At 37.9% G+C, this 17,437-nt stretch overlaps 1 protein-coding gene and 1 pseudogene across 1 annotated transcript in view; one reads left to right on the top strand and one right to left on the bottom strand.

Moving 5' to 3' along the window:
* Window positions 1-17,437, top strand: part of RAD51B (RAD51 paralog B) — a 646,490-nt gene that overhangs the window by 168,602 nt on the left and 460,451 nt on the right. The window lies entirely within an intron of this gene.
* LOC102476546 (UMP-CMP kinase pseudogene) lies at window positions 4,692-16,876 on the bottom strand (annotated as a pseudogene).

Below are 17,437 nucleotides of genomic sequence, written 5' to 3'. Positions count from 1 at the left end.
GGGACGCGAACCGTGGTCGACTACGTGGGAGTCCAGCGACATAGCCATTATGCTAACTGCTGGTTCCCATGTTTTTGTATATTTTTAAAATAATTATTTTATTTAACTTTATATATGTATTTATTTATTTATTTATTTATGTTTTACCAGAAGGGACAGAGTGAGAGGGATAGAAAGTAAGCCACCAGGTCCAAGACTCAAACCATGGTCGGCCATGTGGGAGTCCAGCGCACCTAACCACTATGCCACCTGCTGGCCCCTGTTTTTGTATATTTAAAATATGTTTTTTTAAAGACAGAAAGTGAAAGAAAGAATAGCAGGTAGACAACTTTCAGAGAAGTATAGGGAATAAATGGAAAATAAAGATTATGAGAAATGTGCTCTTGTCTTTGAGGAAGCCAAGGCATGAAACAGAGGGAGAAGGGAAAATTCTGTTAGTCCCTACTTGCCAGGGGCAGTAAATCCTTCTAACTTTTCTGTGCAAAATCCCATTAATATTAGGTATTTTCAAATTACAGTTGTAAAAGAGATGTGTGCCTATTGTGGGAATTTTGAAAAGAATGAGGAAAAATAAAGAACAATCACCTTTATTTCATACCACTACCGAGAGATAATGATTCAACTTCATAGTATATTTCTTTCTGATCCTTGTCATGTAATTTAACATAAGTGAAGTTATGCTGAACAAACAGGTTCTTGGTCTACTATTGTTTCTGTGGACCACTATTTTGCACTCTCATATTGAGTAATTGTACTGTACCAGGCATTGTGTTAAACAATTTGCAAGTATTATCTCCTTTCAATAATAGTAGGAGGATGAATGGAATGCCCTGAGCTTGTATCACAGGGAATATCTACTAACAAGCTTGCTATTTAAGTGGGCTTCACTGTATGAAGAGAATGCTGACAATGGGAAAGATAGCTAGACATTTTTCATGGATGCTTCTTCCTTTTCTTGTTCCTTTCTTCCTTTGTGCCTTTCTTTTTTTTATTTTTCTTTTTAGAAGAAAGGAAGAGGAAACTGTGCTGTTTAAAGAATGAAATAGTTTTAACTGAAACCTTATCTGTAGTGTTTAGTGTGTCAACAAGTTGTAAATTGTGAAGTCTTATCAGAAGAAAAACTGCTTTGAAAATGATATGGAAGTATTTGTTGGGTGTTCACTCCTCCAATGCCTGGATAAAATATACAAGGGAGTAACTGAATTTTATAATATTTAGATAGCTACATAGTGAGTGATCAAAACATTCTTTAGGTATTTAATAAGAGGTTACAGTTGGCCTGGTTGGCCTACATAGAGCTTATACGATAGAACTGAGTCTAGGAATCAGCAACTTGGGTGCTTTGTTAGCTGTTAGAGATCCTGGACCAGGCCCGTACGGCCCTGGGAAGGTGCCAGAACATGTCTTGAGTAGATAGAGATTGTGCTGAACTTTGCCCCAGGAAACCTATTCATCCAAGAGCCCCAACTCCTCTGCCAACACCCATGGCCTCTCTACCTATCCCCAGAATAACTCCTTGCCCTGTCCTTCACCTTCTAGATTACACTCCTGGAGTGAGTCTCAGGTCTCCTTGGAACTGCTATTAAGATTTTGAGAATTTTATAGCAAGAATTTCTAAACAGTCCTTTAAAATATCTCTTGGATTTGTACTTCTGTGTCTATTACCATGGCCAGGATACAGTGTGGGCCTCATCACTCAACCAGCCTCCTAATCATCCCTTTTGCTTCTGCCTTCACTACTTACCCTCTTACAAACACCTCCAGGTTTATTTGTTTTTTAAACTTTTCTCTCTTCAAGTCATTCTTCTGCTCAAGAATGAACATCACGCCTCTGTTTCTCAGCTTGTCCTTCGGGGCTTTCTGTTATCTGGCTCTACCCTACCCAGGTGCTTTTATTTTCTGCTTCAACATGAAGCTTGCTTTGCAGTCTAGTGGTGTGCATTTCAGCTCATAAAGCTTTGGTTGTATATTTTTCACAGATCTAGAAAATCCTTGCTTTTTAATTTATTCAAATCGCTGTAATCCTCAAGTCCTATTTTCTTCTATAAATTATTCTCTAATTCAGTCCGTTAGCCTTTCCTTTCTCTGTACTTATGGGCAGTATCAAACTGATAAGGTAATTTTATTTAAAAAAAATTTGCTAGCAGGTGTATGTGCTCTCTGGAAAGAGAGAGAGAAAGTGAGAAAGACCCCTTTCCCCCAGGGCTATGGCCATGCTACAATCCCTTCTTCATATTTTTGTTTGGGATTTTGGGCAAACATACACTTGCACCTGGCATGCTTTTCATGCTGCCTAGTCTGGGACTCAAGCAGCAGAGTTGGCCATGTGGGATACAGCTACCTTCACCACCTTAACTACTGGCTGGCCCAGTGGTTTTTCTTTCTTCCTTTTTAAAATTATTTAATATTTATTCATTTATTTTTAATTTGATGTGTGAGAGAGAGAGAGACTTAACATAATTGATAATTAACATCATTGCATAAAGGACTTTAAGAAGTTCATGGGAAGTTGAATTAAAGTACAAGTTTATTTTGGTGCAAAAAAACTTTGAGGGCTGGCCCCATGGCTTAATAGTTAAGAGAGCTGGATCACACATGGCTGGCCACATTTTGAATCTGCCCTCAATGATTTGAAAATCATGCCAGGTGCATGACAGGATCGAGAAAATCCCAAATCCTGACAGGATTGAGAAATGGAGGACAAGGGATTGTGACATGACCATACCTCATTAGAGGCTGCTTTCTCCCTCTCCCTGTCCCTTGCTCTGTTTCTCTCTGGTGAATGCAAGCAACAGCAGTGCTGCCGTGCAGTGCTGAACACCAGGTGGGAAAGCTCTGAGTTTGTGTCCTGGGTCTGTTTCAACATATTTGATACACCTATGATTCTGGCTGGCTGTAGGGAATGAGGAAGGATAGCAGCATGATGGCCCCCTTGAGGGTGCATGTCTCTCCCTTCTTCATGAAGGAAATAAATGAAATGAAATAAAAAGCAAAGAAAAACAATAAAAAACTCCAACTTGCTGGTAAGTATATATTTGCCAGAGAGACAGAGTAAGAGAGGGTAGGAGGACCCCTCTCCCGCTTTGGGGTTGGTCATGCTACAATCCCTTCCCGTCCATTCCTCTATCCTGTTGGGGTTTGCGGCATGTATGCACCTGTGCCCGACATTTTTCTGGCTGCTGGGGCTGTGATTCACACCATGGTTGGCCATATGAGATTTGACTCCCTTAACTACTAGACCATGGACTGGCCCAAGAAAAACAGTTTTAAATTTCATAACCCTTATTCCAAAACTCTAGTCCAAGAATAAATTGTTATTTATAAAAACTCTAGAACAGTGCCTGGTACATTGTAAATGCTCAAGTAACAGTTTTAAAAATAAATAGTTGAAGAAAAACGACTCCAAAAATGGAAAAAGGCTGAATATACAACTATCGAAGTTCAGAATTTTTTTTTTTTGGAGAGGTTTTTGCTATAGGGCATGTGCGCTCGCCAGACAGACAGAGACAGACAGAGAGACAGAAAGCGAGAAATCATCCCCCAGGGGGGGAGAGACACACCACAATCCCTTCTCCTCCATTCTCTCGGGATCTTGGGCACGCACGCACACGCGCCCGGCGTGAATTTTAAGCCACCAGGTCCGGGACACGAACCGCAGTTGACTACATGGGCGTCCAGTGACATAGCCATTACACTAACTGCTAGTCCCAGAAATATTTTTTTCCCAACATTTATAAGACATTTATTATTTTTCTGTTCAAAGTGCAATAATTTTTAAATCTTCTTAAACAAATCACTGAAAAAAGAATTCAAGAAAACAAAATACCAATGGGAAATCTAGCCATTAAATTGCATCTTCTAATTTACCTTAACCCTACAATTAGTCTAGAAAACAAACAGAACACCTTTGAAGTGTTACTAAAATGATAACTAAATCATTTTAGTATAAATCTAGCATATTCATTTCAAAGTTCCACTATTAGGAATTTTGTTAAGATCAGTTTAATGGTGAATAACTATGTAATAGAGCTCAGGGAACACAAGTCATTAGATGTGATCCTTGCTCCATACCCTCACCTCAGATTATGTCAGAATAAAGCTAATATTTCGGTCAGGCTCTGGACCCCCAGTGCCTCAAACTCAGACCCTGGAAGCAAAGAATATGCCCTGTCATACAACTCAGAACAAGTTGTAGTAAAACAGAGTCTAAGTTTTCTTACCTTTTTTATAATAAAAGTCAGTTATTTGACAAATACTAAACCACTGCTAGGAATCCATTTTATGAGTTTGTGTACCAAACACATTGTGCAAGAACTGACTACATAAAAGTTCTTTGAAATTTGGTCTACAAATTCACTTAAGGTCAGAAATGTTAAATTTGCAAGAAAAAGAAGAAATGGGGATCCCTAATCCTAACATATTGTAATCACTAAGGGGATATACATGCATACTAAAAAGATTTGCTCACAGAAGGCACAAACTGTAAAAGGGATATTCTTTTTCAGTAAAAACAAAAAACTGGTTGATATCCTTCTTTGTTTTGTGAGCACCATAACTGAGATTAAGTTAAACCTGAATTCACTGTTTCTTCCTGTGACCCCCCCAAAAAAAAACCATGAAAAATTTATCTTACTATATATACTTCCAAGCCATTAATTGAGATGTAATTATGAAAGATTAAAATTGCCTTAAAACGGGGTTGTGACAGCAGCTACCAAAGCAATATTCAAGCATGATCTCAAAGATGCTTTTAGGTTTTGAGTTAGCCTTCCTTGTCAAAAATCTTCACAACTTCACTTAAAACTTCATCAACAGACTTAGAAGCATCTATTGTCTTGACTTTCCCCATTTCTTCATATAAGTCAATAATTGGCTTTGTTGACTGAGGATAGGTCTGAATTCTCTTTTCCAAGCTCTCTCTGTTGTCATCACTCCTACCACTACTCTTTCCTCTCTCAAGGCATCGTTCAATACAGATCTCGTTATTGCAGTCAAAAAACAGAATGAAAGATACATCTTCTTTCCCATCCTCGGTCTTATTCCAACCTTGAAGGTTGTCCTGATTTCTTGGAAACCCATCAATCACGAATTTATTCTTCTGAGCATTGGCAGCCATTGTCTGATCCATTTCCCTCTGTGATAAACTGATGGTTATCTCGACTGGCACAATCTTTCCTTCTTTAATATACTTTTCGATGAGTTCACCGTACTATGAATCTGGGTTCTTCCTTTCATCAAGAAGAAGTTCTTCTGCAGAGAGGTGTTATCTATCTTGAAGGTAGGAATCCTTTTCAATACAACAATGCCAACACTTTTTTCTGAGTCTTGCAATTCCTTAGGACAAAGCCTGACACCAGAGGTTGCCACAGCCCTAGCATCTTTACCTTCTATTTAACTTTTTTGAGAAACTGTTAAATTATATACTGAAGTAGCTGCACCATTTTACTCTCCTCATGCTCTCCAACAATGCATAGGGATTCTAATTCCTCCATCTCCTAATCAGTACTTGTTATTGTATCTACCATGGTTGCAGGACTGCTGGTTTTCCAGGATACATTGTAGCTAGAGAATGGAAGATGAATGTAGGGAAAATTAAAATGGCACAAAGCTTGTTCTTCTTACCAAGATTCAGCCATTTCTTTTTTGGCCAGAGGTTGCATGTGCTCACCAGAGATAGAGAAAGGACCCACCCATGGAATATGGTCATGCTGTAATCACTTCTTGTCCATTTCTCCATCCTGCTGGGATTGTGGGCATGCACATACACACATGCCTGACATGTTTTTCAAGCTGCTGGGGCAGGGATTTTCATTGCAGTCACTCATGTGGAATCCAGCTGCCTATGCATTGCATCTAACTGTTGAGCTATAGGGCTCGTTGTCAATTTTTTTTTTAATAAATACTTTTTAATAGTTGCAAGCCTTTGGCTAATTTCCATAGTTCTGGAAGAGCTGGTTTTGACAATTTGCCAGTGTTCTTGTTGCTTTTATGAGCAACAGATTCTCTAAGGTTCGTACACTGCCATTCTTGTGTTACTTGTCTCTTTTCTTTAAAAGTTTATCAGTTTCCTCAGTGAGAGAGAGAAAGACAATAACCCCCAATAGGACTCTCACTGTGATCCTACTCCCCAGATTCTCCAGCCACCAGGATGGTGGGCATACTTACGCTTGACATACATATGTTGACCTGGGGACCAAACCTGACCAAATCAAACATGGCTCCCAGCACAGCAGAGTGCTGCACCACTACAACGGCCAAGAGTTGTTTCTCTGGAATACTTCTTGTGTGTGTGTGTGTGTGTGTGTGTGTGTGTGTGTGTTTTGTTTGTTCATTTTAATGCCAAAAGTAGGTTGGCATAGATATTAGTGACTGACTGAATTTTTCTTTTAGACTTCTTACCTCCTATGCCTTGATCAGAGCCATGCATTGGAAACTGAGAATAAAATGTCTCAGTATATTTAGGATCAGTTTCTACAGATAGCTGGAAATCTTTTGTGGGGAAAGGATGGCCACATGACACACTGAATAGACCTAGTAGTGACATGGAAGGAAATATTGAGAGCATTTATCAGGCTTTGCAGTTGCCTGCTTGGAACCGGTCTTCTGCGTGTCCGTTTTCTTATCTCTAACTGGGATAATAGTACCTCTCCAGACAGAAATGTTATATGGGTGTATGAGACATTTTCATGCCTCTTCTTTAGACACGAAGAGCTTAGAGTTTCCTTTAGTAGTTACATCTTCATAGTCATGTACTGAAATCAAGTGTCTTATGTTGATACATATCAAGTACAAGTAAAGATGAATGAGCTGGGAAAGTTTAACCTGCAAAAGAGCGAACTTGAAGGGTGAAGGCATCTCTCTTCAAAGGCTAACGATTGGCACTTAGAAGGCAGAGGAAATTGATTTAAGTTTCTGTAGAAGACAGAACTAATACTAGTGAACCAAAGTTACAGGAAGGCATACTTTCAGCTCTTTATAAAAAGAGACCAAGTAATTAGCCTGGGATCTTCTGCTCAAAATAGTTAACCTTCTTAGGAAGGTTCTCTAAGGAATTCCTGATTGGGAGCGAATCTGAACTAACAAATCCAAAGACCTTTCTTATTTAAATATGTATATTTTACATATCATTGAAAAAGTTGCAAAGTGAAGGGACTTGTCCCAGATTCTTACTTAAATAAGCTTTAGTTCATCTCTATTACTTACTACCACAAAGTAAAATTTTAAGAATATAAGGAACGAGATGTCTCAGAATTCCAGGATAACTTTAATAAGAAAAAAAAAAAAAGAAGAGGGACTAAGATAGTTGAGAAACTCAGCTAAACCTTTGTTTTAATGCACCATCAATGAGACATTTAGCTTCTAACTGCCAGTCGATATTCCTCTAAGTTTAAATTCTCATTTACTTAGTTTAAGTCGTAAGTCTATCCTTAATTCAATAAGCTATGACCAAGGAGTAAGGGTTATATGGTAGTCATGAGGTTAAAATGGGAGTAGGGAGGGGCCAGTAGGTGGTGGTGTGGTTAAGGGTGCTGGACTCCCACAGGACCAACTGCAGTTTGAGTCCTAGACCTGGTGACTTGCTTTCTCAATCTCTCTCTCTCTTTCTGTCCCTCTCTGGTCAAGTTGAAAGAAAGAAAGATAGGAAAGAAAGAGGGAGGGAGGGAGGGAACAAAAATAGTGCTAAGAAAAAAAATGAGAGTAGGGAATAGGTGTTCTCTTCTGGAAAATGGCCAATAGTTCTAAAAGGAAAGATGAAGTCATGGGCTAGATACCCCAAAGATATTTATTTTATTTCTCAAAATGTCAGTGGTAGAAGTAAGACTTGGATTTAGGCTTTATGAATCTGTTTCAGACAATATGTTTTATGTAAGTATTATATGTAAGGTACCATGCTAGACAATGGGCAGAATACAGGTATAGACCCTGCCTCCAGGGATTACGCGATCACTCTGTCCAGAACACCGTTCGTTCGTTCTTTCTTTCTTTCTTTCTTTCTTTCTTTCTTTCTTTCTTTCTTTCTTTCTTTCTTTCTTTCTTTCTTTCTTTCTTTCTTTCTTTCTTCCTTCCTTCCTTCCTTCCTTCCTTCCTTCCTTCCTTCCTTCCTTTCTTTCTTTCTTTCTTTCTTTCTTTCTTTCTTTCTCTCTCTCTCTTTCTCTCTCTCTCTCTCTCTCTCTCTTTTTGGAGAGGTCTTTGCTATAGGGCATGTGTGCTCACCAGAAAGACAGAGAGAGACAGAGAGGCAGAAAGCGAGAAATCATCCGCCCAGGGGGGATGACCACACCACAATCTCTTCTCCTCCATTCTCCTCCTGGGATCTTGGGCACACATGTACATGTGCCCGACATGAGTTTAAGCCACCAAGTCTGGGACTCGAACTGTGGTCGACTACATGGGAGTCTAGTGGCATAGCCATTATGCCAACTGCTGGTCCCCACTGTTCTTTATTTTAAACTCCATCCCACTTAGGTCTTACTTTGGGAAGGCTAGCCTACTGATTATATAGAAAGGCTTCCTATGAACTTTTAAAATTTTTCCAACTCGAATGTTAAAAACATTTGCTTTTAAAAATATCCACATATGCAATATTTGAAGCCCAAAGGGAAAAAAAAAACTCCAAAACTTCAATCATTTCTCCTTAAGCAAAAATGTGAACTGTGTATCGTATGTTGCTAGGAATACATTGCATTAAAATGTGTGATTTTTCTTATATGAACGTAAGGTGGAAGGTAGCAGGCATTTTACATGTCTGTGAACTACCCAAGGTCTTAGGTATGCCACATATGTAATGTATATATGATGTGCTATTATTGTATCCAGTGCTATGCTTATATAATCTAATTCTATTCCTGGTTTTCATTTTCTTTTTAAAGAATATTTTATTTAACTTTATTTATTTATTTAATTTTGACCAGAGAGGGACAGAGTGAGAGACATACGGAAAGTAAGAAAGCAAATTGTCAGGTCTAGGACTTGAACCATGGTCTGCCATTTGGGAGTCCAGCACCCTTAACCCCCACACTACCTGCCAGCCCTTGGTTTTCAATTTTTTAAGGGTATAGTTTTATTTCAATTGAATGACTAAGAACTTTTTTTTTTCTTGTAAAAATAGTATGACCTGTATGTTAGGCTGGGAGCCTTTTGTTCATCTTTTTATTTTCTCTTCCCAAGTAAGGGTGAATAAAGTTGACTAGATGCAATGTTATGTTAAAATCCTTTGAACACCTCATTTTCTTTATCCATTCATCAATTGTTTGGCATTTAGGTTGATTACATATCTTAGCTATTGTGAATAGTGCTGCAATAAATGTGGAAGTACAGATTATCTCTTCAAAATATTTATTTTCTTTGCTTTGGATATACATCCAGTAGTGGGATTACTGGTTTGTAAAGTAGTTCCATTTTTAGTTTTTTGAGGAACCTCAACACTTCTTTTTATAGTGGCTATACTAATTTACTCTCCTACCAAGAGTGCACTAGGGTTCCCCTTTCTCCACAGCCTTGTCAGCACTTGTTGTTGTTGTTCCTTTTTTTTTTTTTTAATACTATATGGCATGTGCACTTCCTGAAGAGAGACAGAGAGAGAGAAAGAGAGGGAGAGAGAGAGAGAGAAGGAGGGAGGGAGGGAGAGAAAGAGAGCAATCACTCCCTATGGGGATGGTCATCCTATAATCTCATTTCCATTCTCCTCTGGGGATTTTAGGCATACACAGGTGCCAGGCATTATTTTTAAGCTGCTGAGTTTGAGACTCAAACTATGAAGTCAGCCATCTGAGATCTAGCACCTTAACCCCATGCCTTCTGCTGGCCAGAATTTAGCCATTTTAATTGGGATTGGGTGATACTTCATTGTGATTTTGATTTTGCATTTTCCTTATGATTAGTCATGTCAAACATTTTGGTAACAATTCAATATATATTTCAAAATAATGAGAAAAGTAGATTTTGAAAATGCACAGAACAAAGTAATGATAAATATTGTAGATGGTAGGTATGTTAATTTCCCTCATTTGATTATTATACATGGTATGTATGTTTTGAAAAACTACACTGTACCCCACAAAGATGTACAATTATTATATGCAAATTAGAAATCATAATAAAATTATTAAAAAACCTGAAAAAAATGCACCAAAACTCTAAAGATAATTAGTAGCTGACTCAGCAAATTGCTTGTACGTTTCCCAAGAGACAAACTTTACCTGTGATGCAAGAGATTTTGATGTCTACTTGAATAGGTCATTTCAAGACACTGAATTTAAATATAACTTGCTCTATTTGAAATCCTAATTCTTTTTTTTAAATGGCTATCTAAGTTTTCATAACTTGTTTTTGGAATCTCATTGGTCTTAGAATGTAACCAACTGTGCCATGAATATTTCTGAGAGCCTATTTTTCCAAAATAATCATTTTCTTTTTTAGAGCCCAGTGTACATTTTAATTTAGCTATTTCCCATTCTTTACATATTATTGAGTTTTCACTGTGCTGGCATGATTCCAGGAAAGGAGCATATAAGTCATATATTCATCAAAACTTACAGGTAAATTATTGCTTATGTTTATTTTTTTATTTATTTATTTTTTTTGGAGAGGTTTTTGCTATAGGGCGCGTGCGCTCGCCAGACAGAGAGAGAGAGACATAGAGACAGAAAGCGAGAAATCACCCCCCAGGGGGGATGGTCACGCCGCAATCCCTTCTCCTCCATTCTCCTCTCGGGATCTTGGGCACGCACGCACACGCGCCCGGCGTGAGATTTAAGCCACCGGGTCCGAGACGCGAACCACGGTCGACTACGTGGGAGTCCAGCGACATAGCCATTACGCTAACTGCTGGTTCCCGCTTATGTTTATTTTTAATTTCATGTAGTCTTGGCAAATTATGCCTAAATTGAGGTGAAAATCTTCATAGAAATGTACTGTTTCATTGATTTGCATAATATTTATAGCTAATTAGAAATGTATGTAAACCCCACTGAGATCTTAAGCTTTATGTAATAGTAATATTACGCACTTACTTCTGCTTAACCTCTGATGTGGCGAGAAAGCTGAGGGTGCCACAGTAGTATATTTTCCTTCATTTTTAGTTGTAGCCTGTGATATTACTAGCAGCGTAAACAAATATTTTAGAATTAAAATGAGCCTGCTTATTTCAGTGAACTCTTAATCTTTTTTTTGATTTTTTTTATTGCTGCTGTACCAGTGTTATCTGAATATTTAATGAAAAACATAAAAGGCAAAAAAAGAGAAAAGTTTTTTAAAGCATGTATTTTTCTCACTAGATGATATTAAACTACATCTGTGCCACCAATTTTATAACTAATTTTATTCATCCCCATCTGTTTCCAAAAAGTTTTAAGGTAGCACATGTGCTTTCTTGGCTTGCTTTCATGCTCATCTAATGTGCAAAACTCTGAAATTTGAGAGGTTTTTGCTATAGGGCGCGTGCGCTCGCCAGACAGAGAGAGACATAGAGATAGAAAGCGAGAAATCACCCCCCAGGGGGGATGGTCACACCGCAATCCCTTCTCCTCCATTCTCCTCTCGGGATCTTGGGCACGCACACACATGTGCCCGGCGTGAGTTTTAAGCCACTGGGTCTGGGACGCGAACCGCGGTCAACTACATGGGAGTCCAGCAACATAGCCATTACGCTAACTGCTGGTTCCCCAAAACTCTGGAATTTGAAGATCATATCTATTCCCCTTTCTCCTGTCTTTTAAACCTGGCTAAAATTATAGACTGTGTGGATGAAAGTGGTAATTACTAGATTGTTCACAAATTTCCTTTTGTGATGAAGATAGATGAAAACGCTGGAGGAGGACGTATGAGACGTAGCCTTAATGTCCTTTCTCAGTCATTACTTTCGTAAACCTGTTACTTTTATTTTTCCATATTGTTCCTTTTCTGCTTCGTGCTTTCATTTTTCCCATTTGCAAAATAAGGATAGAAATATTGCTTCCCATTTACTTCATGAAGAGTTTAAGGATGAATGGGCTTCCCCAGATGTATGAACTTAATCTTATTTGTTTATTTTCTGTCCATACTTCTGATTTCATAATGTCCAATTGTATATATATTTTCCATCCTTTTATTTACATTCTTTTCCTTCTCTGGGACTTTTCAAAATCAAAGCATGTTAATCACATTTCATAATGCACTTGAGTACTCAAATTCTTCAGATATGGGCAAATGTTTGAATAGCTGCATTTGCTTTTGAGTGTCTATCAAAACCCTTAACCCAGACCATCAAGGGTATAACCAGATTGGTGCTCCCACTTTGAAATACAGATCGGTTTCAAGGTGAGTATTTTAGCCTTTTCTGAAAGTCCCTCTCTCATCTGCTCAGATGCCTTCTTTTCTTTTAACCTAGATGATTAGTTATGAAACAACACTATCACTGGTGGTTGAGTTTGATTAGTACAGTGTCGTTAACTGAAAAGTCTAATTTCTCATCTGAGAAACTTATTTTTTTAAGAGTTATTTTATTTTCTTCTTATTTTTTATTTGACCAGTTAGAGACAAAGAGAGAGAGAGAGAGAAAGCAAGAAAGCAAGCCAGTAGGTCTGGGGCTCAAACCGTAGTTGGCCATGTAGGAGTCCAGCCCCTTAACCAACATAACACCTGCTGGCTCCAGAAACTGATGTTTTACCATGATCCTTAATGTGTACTGATCTGATACTGACTGAGAAAAATAAAAATAGTTTAATAATCAATATCTGATGTCATCATAAATTTGAGATAAACTATTTTCAGCTAAACTTCATCATCATAATAATAAAACAAGCATTGAGGGCCAGCCAGTAATGTGGTATTTAAGGCATCTGGATCCCACTTAATTGACTGCATTGTTTGAGTCCTGGACCCAGAGCCTGAAAAACACACTGGGTGCATGTGTGTTTGTGCCCAAAACCCCCAAGGGAGGGAGAAATGGAGAAGAAAGGATTGTGGCATGATCATTCCCCATGGGGGATATGTTTTTACTTTCTCTTTCTCTCTCTGTTTGTCTGTCTCATAGGGTATATGTCCTCTAGCTAAAGTTAAAACAAACAAACAAACAAACAAAACTCTTTATTAATAGAATTTCACTGAAGGTCAGACCTAAAGTAAGGCATAATGATTTATAAGGCTGTGCAAAATACCTAGCCCTGATCTGTTTTATGAACTCCAGTGAAACAAGTACTTGGAGACCCAAAGTTCTATAGCATGGCCTGGACGAAATCATCTTGTCCTAATGAATTAGAAGTCAGAAATTAACAATTATAAGTCTCTATCAATTTAATATGGCTTTCATAGAATTAAAATTGTTCTATAATGAGATACCTTAAAGATTTAATTATTTAGTACAATGTGTCTGCATACTAAGAGTATCTTCCAGAGATTGTAGGTTTTGAGTCGCTGTAACTGATAATTGTGTTCTGTTTTGTTTCTTGTAAGAAGGTGGCCAAAGATCCATATGCTTCTTGAGCCTATTCCTAGAATGTATGAGCAGGGCTGTGGTCCCAGCCCAGAGGAGTATCCTGATCTTTCCTTTATCTGTGGCCACAGGACTTGTGTCCAAGTCACACAATCACATCATTAAATAGTGTAGATGTTATTTAAGAAGAAAAGAGCATCTAGGGCACAGCCCTATTTTATAGCATTTAATTTTGGAACTACTTGTGTCAAACGCTTATTTCTGTATTTATATATATTTCCTAATTTATCTGTGATAAGCATTGAATTATAAAGTAGAAAAGTCATTTTAAAAGTCTACTCTGGGCCTTTGGTGACCTTGAATGAGAGTTATAAGGGAAATCAAAGTTTCTTAGGAGGATCAAAGTCAACATTGTGGACAAACTAAATGAAGGGGAAAAAAGAAATCCTTAACTTTTTTTCCCCCTCTTTCACAGTTAAGGAAAATAAGCTTTATCAATAACTACTAGTTAAACCATAATGCTGTCTCTTTTTCATTGCAAGTACTGTATTGATTTGAAAAGAAAATTATTGAAGAGAAAGCTGCCATAGGGGTTTCTTCAAAGTTAATAACTGTTTTGTTAGAAGGCCTTACTGGTGCCATGTTAATGGGATGTTGAGGCACATTCTTTGATCTACATATTAATGGTACTTACTGATTTATAGAGTGATAAATAATTCTTTTTTCCCTAATGAACAATTATGCAATGTTTTGGCAAGTAGTATATTTTTTTAAATTTTGGCCTCATTTACTTTTGAAAAATATTCCTCTGGTTTGAAATTTCAGAGATACAGAGATATATATAAGAAGAAATTTTTTGATCATTCCATTCTTCAAGCTGTCCTGTTAGCCTTCTGGAATGCAGTTCAAGTTATTAATTTAGTTTGCTTCTTATCCTAAATACTTTATGCATGTATAAGATATGTTTTTGTATATGTGTATATGGGTACATGTGTATGTATACACAAACACATACATTAATTTTATTCTTTCACACAACTGCTTGCTTACCATGCCTACTTATTGTATACCTTGTTTATTTTCACTTAACATTATATTATTATTTTCCCTTACCAATTTATCTTGGAAATTACTCCACGTTGGTATATAAAATGCTTCCTTGTCCTTTATTGTGGTCTTGTGGTATATATTATATGAATGTATTCCGGTTTTTTAAACTAGACTCCTGATGGACATTTATGTTGTTGTTGATTTTTTATGAGGGGGTCTTTAAAATGTTAATGAAAAGTGGATGTTATGAAAAAACTGTGCACGGATTTTACCTTTTTTGTTTTTAGTTTACTATAGGGTGCATGTACTCACTGGAGAGAGAGATAGAGAATAGAGAAATCATCCCACTTTAGGAGAATGACCATGCTGCAGTTCTTTCTTCTTCATTCTCTTCTTGGGATTGTGGGCATGCACACAGTGTTTATTTCAAGCCACCAGGTTCGGCACTGAAACTGTCAGTTGGCCATGTGGGATCCAGCCACTTAACCTCCATACTACCTGTGGGCCTGATCTCAACTTTCTTGTTGCACCAAAATACACTTGTACTTGAATTCAATTTTTTCCATAAACTCTTTTTTTTCCTCTTTTTTTTTGAGAGGTATTTTTGCTATAGGGCATGTGCACTCGCCAGACAGAGAGAGACAGAGAGATAGAAAGCGAGAAATCACCCCCCAGGGGGGATGGTCATGCCACAATCCCTTCTCTTCCATTCTCCTCTCGGGATTTTGGTCACGCACGGACACGCGCCCAGCGTGAGTTTAAGCCACTGGGTCCGGGACTTGAACTGCAGTCGACTATGTGGGAGTCCAGCGACATAGCCATTACGCTAACTGCTGGTCCCAAACTTTTGAAGTCTCCTTTGTACTTTCATTTCAGGAAGAAAGTGCTGTTTTCTGCCTAGTTTTCACTTTTGAATTAATTTTCTGGCTTTTGTGAAGGCTTATGTATTAAACCCAAGAAGTGAGCATTTCTTTGGTTTTGACACAGCTAGGTGTTTCCTTATAGGCATCTGGATACATGTGCACATTGCCGAACTGTCTGGTTTATTCTTTTTCCCCAGGACACTTACCTAAGATAAAACCTACTTATAGGAATTCTTACATTGTCTAAGAGCTAGGTCATAACTCTTATCGGCAAACTGGAAAGTTCCAGTTACCAACCTGTGACTTCAATTACTGTGACGTAGCCTATGTTTCAGTGAGACAACCTTTATTTGGTGAGACTCAAGCAGTGTCATTCAAAATTGTATTTGATAAAGTAAGGTTAAGAAAATAGGAACCATCCAGAATCTTAGGGTGAGAGGAGTGCAGATTATCAGTGCAGTTTAACTCTTTGATTTCAGCATCTCCATGGATTATTTCAGCCTATATCAGGCTGGTAAATTTGATGACCAGAAACCTTTAAACCCTTAATTAGATGCAGTAATGAGACACCAAAGTTATTGAGCAGGTTTGTTAAATTAGGGCAGGTTATTCTAGATGTTGATGATGTCTCTGAAGCACAAAAAAGGAAAATGGTCTCAGCAAGTAACAGAGAAGTCTTCTCCTCTAAACTTTGCACTCATTGGATCATACCTGCCTGTCTCTTAACCTATTTTGATTTTGTGCAGAAAATAGTGCACTCCTTAAAAATATGGTATCTAGGAAAGAATGTCACTTCTAAAATAGTCATTAGAATTGTTATGTATTGGCGCTGGTGTGATAATTACTTATTTAAGATAGAAATGGAGCATATATTTTATTTTTCGATCGTCAGGGGAAAAAAGTCACTGATCTTTCATGCAAGTAAAGCATCATCATTTAGGCCTTTTGTTTTTGTTTTCTGAGAAAAAGAGCAAGAATTCTGCTTATTTATTTTTTATCTTGGGATAGGGAACACATTAAAAAGTGCAACAAATAACAGAACTTACTCCCCAACTCTATCATGATAGTTTACATAAAGAGAGGGAAGAAGATAGATAGATGGTGTGAGGGAGAAACAATATTTTTATTTCCTAAAGCAATGAGAAGCAAAGCATTGTAAGTGTGTGCATGTGCATGTTGGGGGTATATTGTTATTCTGTTGATTTTTGCCTGGAGTGAGTAGGACAAAAAAGCCTTCAATAAGGAAATTAATGAATTGGTTGTAAACTTTTTTTTTTTTAATTCCTAGTATAAGAAAGCTGGGCTATTGTTTAAATCTTCCCTCCATTTTTGTTTGTTTAAATTAGAGAAACTCACTAACCCTTGCTCTGGAAAGTATTGCCATATCTCGTTTTACAGTAGAAATGAGCAGACTTATGATCTTGTTGTGATGTCCTAATCTTATAGCATTTTGAAATAGTGCTATGATGGTAGTGCCTTGTTTTTGTAGCTGTGGACCTCGACAGTATTGACATTTTGGACTAGATAATTCCTTGTTTGGAGGGCTATCCATGCATTGTCAGATATTTAGCAGCATCTCTGGCTTCCATCCACTACATACCAGTAGCCCCACCCCTCTAGGGACAATTTTTTTTTTTTTGAGAAGTTTTCGCTATAGGGCGTGTGTGCTCGCCAGACAGAGAGAGACATAGAGACAGAAAGCGAGAAATCACCCCCCAGGGGGGATGGTCATGCCGCAATCCCTTCTCCTCCATTCTCCTCTTGGGATCTTGGGCACGTACACACACGCACCCAGCGTGAGTTTTAAGCCACCGGGTCTGGGACGCGAACCGCAGTCGACTACGTGGGAGTCCAGCGACATAGCCATTACGCTAACTGCTGGTTCCCTCTAGGGACAATTTTTATCTCCAGTTAAGATCAACTAGTGTAGGTATCAGAGATGACCCTAGACTGCTGAATTTGAACGTGAATACAAGATAACACTCAATGGTCTGATGTACTTCCCCAATATTTGTAATCTAGATCAACAAAGCAATGTAAAAACATAAATATTAATGCTAAATTTTGTTTTCCTAAGACCATTGCTCAATTTTGGGAAGATTTTTTAATGAAA

This window comes from Tupaia chinensis, unplaced genomic scaffold, assembly GCF_000334495.1.
Source record: "Tupaia chinensis unplaced genomic scaffold, TupChi_1.0 Scaffold000609_1, whole genome shotgun sequence".
Lineage (NCBI taxonomy): Eukaryota > Metazoa > Chordata > Mammalia > Scandentia > Tupaiidae > Tupaia > Tupaia belangeri.
This window is presented reverse-complemented; position numbering and strand designations above follow the sequence as displayed.